A 6611-nucleotide genomic window follows, 5' to 3' on the forward strand; every position below is an offset into this window, starting at 1 on the left:
GCTCTCTGCGTAGCTCCGCGTGCAGTACTTTTAGACGGTGTTGCGCATGCAGCTGCCCGTTTTACCCTCGTGCATGGACGTTGCCCTCGGGGGCAGCGTCCATGCACGGGCCGGTGCAGTTTAACTGAAGCGCTTAGAGACACCAGCTACGCTGAGAGTGGCTACACACGTGCTGGGTACAGTTGTGCCATTATTGCAATAAAAGGTACGTGTTTAGTCAGCTAAATGCGCACAAGCATGGATGCTCGTGTGGTTAATGTGCAGTTTTTAGTTTAAGGTGCTGTGTGGATTATGTCTAGGCTCGGAATAAATTATGGAAGTACTATTGGAAATTCATTAGTAGGCATGGGTAACTGTCCCGGGACATCAAAGCTAAATGACACACAAATTAAGGTTTTGTATAGTAATACTGTAAACAGGACAGACCCGGCTGTCGTCCTGTCCTGCCCTCGTGAATGTGCGTTAGTCATCCATCACTCCGGGCTGGAAACCTTTCGTGCGAAAAAGCATGGAGTCTCCACAGACGGCGCGTTCATTTTATCGTTTGGGTGTCAGTAAACGTTGGTGTTTGCACATTGTGTTTACTCACCCGCGTGTGTGTGTGTGTGCGTGCATTCAAGTGATTTGGGGGGAAAGAGAAAGTCACTCCGTGTTGGCTACGCGACACCCTGCCCGGTCCCGCGTGCGTACCCGCGGTGAAGTGCTTAACGTTGTTAACGGAACCCCTCATCACCTGCTCACGTGCTTCCCTCGCGCTGCTGGGTTTTCTGTACCGGCTGTTTCCGTCCCCCACACGCCCTTCTCTCTGTAGCCTGTAATTAGGCCGCGAGGGAGACGAATAAACACGTCCTTGAGGGTCACACGCGAATGCGAGGAATGCTGGCTGTTTGCACGCGTGCCACCGTCGCCGGTTGTTCGGGAAAGCTCAGTGAGGACGCACGCGGCACGTTAGTAGTGGGAAAATGCAACGTCCTCCACTGTCGGCGTTTGTCTGGTGCGCGAGAGAGGTGCACCGGTAACCGTCCCGAATAAACTTTGCATTTCGCTGATTACGGGAGCACCGACGCTCCTATAATTACCGCAGTTCTTATTTAGTAAAGTGCTGTAATGCATTTGAATCATTGCAAAATAAATAAATGAAATTAAAAAAACACGCAGCACATGTTTGTGATATAAAATTGCAATACGAGGCACACGTGTGAATTTCCGTAGAGGAGAGGCCACGTGCGAGCAGGCCGCTCCAGACCTCGCGAGAAGAGGGAGCAAGTGCCTGCTGGGAAACAGTGCAGTCGCCATCAGGGTCTCCTCTCTAAGCAGCGAGGACGGGCGGCTCCCCTGGGTGGAGTAGCTCTCAGATTAGCTAAAAAGACTAGGCTAGTCTTCTCTTCCTGTTAAACCAATTTTCTCTTTCCTCTTTGGAACTGCATTGTTGTATGTAAGGGTGGTCTGGAGCATTTTTTTTTTTAACGATGGAATATATAAGCACAATGTTTTTCTTTCACACAATGCAGTGTGGGTAAATATTCCCCCCTCCCTGCCTCTCTCTCTCTCTCTCTCTCTCTCTCTCTCTCTCTCTCTCTCTCCTCTCTCCTGCTCTCCTGCCTCTCTCTCTGAGTCTTTTAGTCCCCACCCCACAATTGCTATATGGCTCCTAAGATAATCCAAACACTTCTCATTAAAGCAAGCCTGTCGCTGCTGGTCTGGACTGGCGTGTGAAGAGACGGGTAACCTCTCCTACAGCTCATCAGCTAAACAAATGGCAGCACACGAGAGCCTGGTCTGCCCATCTCCCCGACTGCCCCAACAGTTTCTCTCCCACTTTGCCAGGGCAAGACGCCATCAGACTGCCCCTCAGTGCCAGCTGGTTCCCTGTGTGTGGGGGCGGACCAACACGTGGGTTTGGACTTGGTGAATCACACACCTGCTATAAGAGTAGAGAACAGATGTAAGGCACAGTGAATGTATGTGTGTGTGTCCATGGAGAATAGGAGAGCAGAGACTCCAGCAGTGCTAGTGAGCCCTGGGTTCAGTGGACTGGGGATGATGGGATAGATTGTGAAATAAGGCAGGGGATGCACAATAGAGATCCACCAGCCAGCACAAGCCAAAGCAAGACCTTTTAAAGCTGTGATCTGTGATCCATTATTATAGCTGCTGTACATGCCTGCTTTGTGAAGTCATGGAACCGTGAACTGGATAATCTCCAGGCGTGCTACGACGCTATCTGTACCTGCCTGCCACAGCACCGAGACACGCCCCCTGCGTGATGCCCTGGGGGTTGGGGGGTCTGTGTCTGGCTTCGCTCCAAAACTATCCCAATAGATGTAACGGCAAACCCTGATAACCAATGTAAGCTTATCTCCCATGTCCACCTCACACATTCTCCTAAATTCTCCTATTCTCGAGCTCTTGATCTCTCTGACTCCTCCCCCTCATTTTTGACTCCTCCACTCACTTTTCCCCTTTTGGTCCCTTTCAGCTGTAAGCCTGTTGCTTCCCTGTGGCCGTACGTTCAGTAGCGAGGGTTCCGGTTGGGTGGGTTTGGGTCCCTGGACTGGAACCAGCAGGGCCCGGTGGCTAGTACCAGCAACAGTGGTCGCTGTTAGTTGGTTATGCACAATGTCACACTGTGTGTACACACACACAGCGAAGCCAAAGACCAACGTTTTTCAGTTAAACTTAGTCTCTTATAAGCAGTGCTGTCGGGTTTTTGTTGGAAACCAATTGTACATGGCTGTCAGTGGACTGAAGGACACATCTGTGCGTGTAAGCTGTCGTTGGGTGTGCACAATGGCTTCCGCTAGCTGCTGTTTGGGCCAGTTCTCACTGTTGAATGCCCTCCGTCACCCTCGGACTCACTCCTGTGCTAACAGGCCTGCCCTCAGGTCTTCTGCTTTCAAGTCTCCCCTCTCCTCCTCCTCTCCTCCTCCTCTCCTCCTCCTCTCCTCTCCTCATAGCGCACTGCTCACCCCCCCCCCCCCCCATTCCACAAACATGAATTTTGCAACAGGCCACCATTAAATATTTACCAGGCTCTCTTCCTGTGCTGGCCAGTAGCAGAGCCAGATAAGCCTGTGTTTGCTGGCTGCTGTAGTTCGCTCTGTCCCCGTGGTGCCGCAGACACGCGTGTGAATTACAGAGCACTTGTTCATGGGAACCATCACCTCCGTGACTGCAGGGCACTGAGAGATAATTGGCGCTTGTGGAGTTGGAGAAGTTTCGTATGCTAATGATATCACAGCCCTGCAGGTGAGTTTTGTGCCGAGGCTCAGCGTTAGCGGCCGTTCTGGTAACCTGAAAAGATAAACACCATCGTCCTACTTACACCTCCCCCTCTCCCTGTTCCCCGTTCATGGCTCAGGTATGCCGTTCTCAAGCAGGAGTGGGTGGGAGATAAGATGGATGGTAAGTGTGTGTTTAAAGTTTGCCAGAGCTTTGGAGGGCTTTTGTTTCTAATCTGTCTCTCTCTCTCTCTCTCTCTCTCACACACACACACACACACACACACACACACACACACACACACACACACAGTCACCTGGCCCCCCCAGTTTTTCTCCCCTCAGGGCACATACCTGAACTCATTCCATGGTTAAGCCTCTTGCTTCATCTGTAAACACTCTCTTTCCTCCAACACCTTTCTTTTGGCCTCTCTCTCTCTCTCTCTCTCTCTCTCTCTCCCTCTCTCTCCCTCTCTCTCTCTCCCTCTCTCTCTCTCCCTCTCTCTCCCTCTCTCTCTCTCTCTCTCTCTCTCTTTTTTTGCTTTGTTTTTTCCTCCCATTAACATGACTGGTGTGTTGCTGTGACCTGGATTTCTCTCCTTATCTCTCTCTCTCTGTCTCTCTCTTTCTCGCTCTCTGTGTTTCTCTATCCCGTCCATGCCTGCACCTCTGTCTTTCTCACCAGTTCTCTTGCTGACCTTATTTCCATCGCTCTCTCTCTCTCTCTCCAAATATTTACAGTATTAATATTACCCTCTAGCCCGTGCGCCAGCAGGTCGGGTCTGCTCGCTACGACCAGCTCCCTCCAGGCTCTTCCGCCCTGTCGCGCTCCCTCTTGAAGCGCTGGAGGCGTGCACGTGGTGCTCGTGCACGTGGCGCTCGTGCATGGTCTCGTCCTCCAGCAGTCGTCTCGTACAGTTCTGTAGCACCCTGCCACTGTGCATGCAGCCTGACTCTGAGGGAGAAGACCCACAGCAGCATGCACACACACACACACACACACACACAATGCTAATAACAGAGTCAAACTAGGGAGAGGACAAAGTTTGGCTCTTCACAATAGGACGCGCTGAAGAGCCTCTTTAGGAAGTGCTCCCTGCTGCCTTAAATGCGGCTTGTAATGAGCTCTGTACCTGTGCAGGTGCACCGTCGTTCTCCATAAACCACGTAGGTGAGTGCGGCATGTTTCCATGGAGCCCGACAGCTAGATTCGTTTATTCCATTAGTGATGTGCATATGTCCCGAATCAGTCCAGGATCAACCCCCCCACGCTAGCATCAACAGACAGGAGTTTAATGTAACATGCACTAGCCCGGGGCCGTCCACTACCTTAATAATGGGGAGGGCCGTGTGGCCCTGCCTGATGACAAATGAATGACTCTTTATTCCATATTTCATCACAGGCAGGCCTTTCTCTTACGGCAGCTGCTGGTCGCGCTGGACCGAGCTTTGGAGCGGCACGGCGGAACACACAGAATTTCATGAATAACAATGCAGCGTCGCAGCCGTCTGGAAAAGAGGAGAAGTGGGACAGAGGAGAGTGGAGTACGGAGGGGTGGAGACATGGAGCGTCTCTGCCTCGTGCTGTAGGTAGATGTGGTGGTGTGGTTATCACTGGAATGACACTGCAGCACTCCTCCCCTCCCCTCCCCTCCCCTCTTCTCTTCTCTTCTCTTCTCTTCTCTTCTCTTCTCTCCTCTTTCAGTGCTTGATCATGGAGAAAGATATACCTGTACACATCAACTTAGGGCCATTAGCAGTGCGATGTGTCAGTATGTCGTTGCCAACCACCCTGTGTGTGTGTGTGTGTGTGTGTGTGTGTGTGTGTGTGTGTGTGTGTGAGAGAGAGAGAGAGAGAGAGAGAGAATGTGTGGGGGGGTTCAGTTGTGGTTAGGGCAACCACAGTTCCAGCCAGCAGTATGAACACATGGTTTATTCCCAGTGTGGGGGTGTGCATTCAAATGAAGGCTCCAGCTCACCACATTAACATATGACCTTTGCACTCCAGACTCGGTCTCCTCATCTCATCCACTGTTGTGTATTACGGGACAGAAGTTTTACTTTCTGGAGCTCAAATGAAATGAGCACAGCTGCTTAAAGCTTTGATCAGGGAGTGCCTAACGTATTCCCGCCGCCGTAAGAATGTGCTAAACGCTCACCTTTGACCTTTTGCTGGGGTTGCTGAGAGTTTTTATTAAGCGCCTGTGATCTTTGCTGGGGTTCCTGAGGGTGACATGTTAATCCAACAATACACAGCATTTCCATGATAAGGAGAGCAACCCTTTATAAAGGCCCAGACCTGCCTAAACACTTGTTGTTTGCACCCATAATTACCTTTATGCCTTTCGTATGTGTCCTAATTTCTCTAGATTTCATACTCAAACCTTATGTCCTCTATCACATCCTCACTCCCTCACTTACTCACATGTGCCCTCGTCTCTGGCCCAGTTCTCTGCTGTACTCTTGTTTGTGTGTCTAGGGCCCTTCACCTGATGGGAAGTCTATTTGCATCCCTGGCCATGCTGCTCTCTGCTTATGTACTGGAATACTGTAAACACTCTCTGTCTCTCTCTCTCTCTCTCTCTCTCTCTCTCTCTCTCTCTCTCTCTTCTTGTGTGTTTCTCTCTCTCAGTCCTTCGTCCAGTTCCATTTCAATCACCAACCCTGGTGAAGGAGGGATCAGGAGAGCAGCAAGGGGAGGAGTCAGAGAGAAGGCGGGACCCACAGTGCAGCAGGGGGAGGAGCCAGAGAGGAGGCGGGGAAATGCAGACTAATGGGAGGGCTATAGGAGGAGAGGCAGGGAGGGGTAATTCTAACACTCAGAATAAATGCATTACTTCCCCTACCATACAGATCAATCGCCCTTCACATTGTTCTCTCTATTTTTCAACAGTGGAGTGTGTGGTGTGTGTGGTGTGTGTGGTGTGAGGTCACCACTGGTCAGAGCTGGAGACACTAGATCACGGTGACGCATCGCCCCGAGTGATGCGTTCACACAGGAACTGCTGAGTAACAGGACCGCATGACACAATAACTGCTAATACCCCTGAAGAGTGTAGGTTCAGGACATGACCTCACTGACCGTAGGCTGACTGGGAGTGTGTGCGTGAGTGTGTACGCGTGAGTGTGTACTCAAACCTTATGTCCTCTATCACATCCTCACTCCCTCACTCACTCACATGTGCCCTCGTCTCTGGCCCAGTTCTCTGCTGTACTCTTGTTTGTGTGTCTAGGGCCCTTCACCTGATGGGAAGTCTATTTGCATCCCTGGCCATGCTGCTCTCTGCTTATGTACTGGAATACTGTAAACACTCTCTGTCTCTCTCTCTCTCTCTCTCTCTCTCTCTCTCTCTCTTCTTGTGTGTTTCTCTCTCTCAGTCCTTCGTCCAG

General features: G+C 51.1%; 1 long non-coding RNA gene across 2 annotated transcripts in view; it reads left to right on the forward strand.

The window, feature by feature from the left end:
* The first annotated feature begins 129 nt into the window (after window positions 1–129).
* Window positions 130–6611, forward strand: part of LOC113589548 (uncharacterized) — a 7935-nt gene continuing 1453 nt past the window's right edge. The window contains exons 1-4 of one of the 2 annotated variants that reach the window (XR_004776623.2): window positions 3041–3249; window positions 3362–3405; window positions 4625–4807; window positions 5854–6611. The exon at window positions 5854–6611 is cut by the window's right edge and continues 1453 nt beyond it. This is a non-coding gene — a long non-coding RNA (uncharacterized LOC113589548). Of the gene's footprint in view, window positions 206–3040; window positions 3250–3361; window positions 3406–4624; window positions 4808–5853 lie in introns of those variants that run through there. The other variant, XR_014116967.1, reaches the window with a different exon arrangement.

The sequence above is a fragment of the Electrophorus electricus genome, chromosome 14 (assembly GCF_041902795.1).
Source record: "Electrophorus electricus isolate QZ-2024a chromosome 14, ASM4190279v1, whole genome shotgun sequence".
Taxonomy (NCBI): Eukaryota; Metazoa; Chordata; class Actinopteri; order Gymnotiformes; family Gymnotidae; genus Electrophorus; species Electrophorus electricus.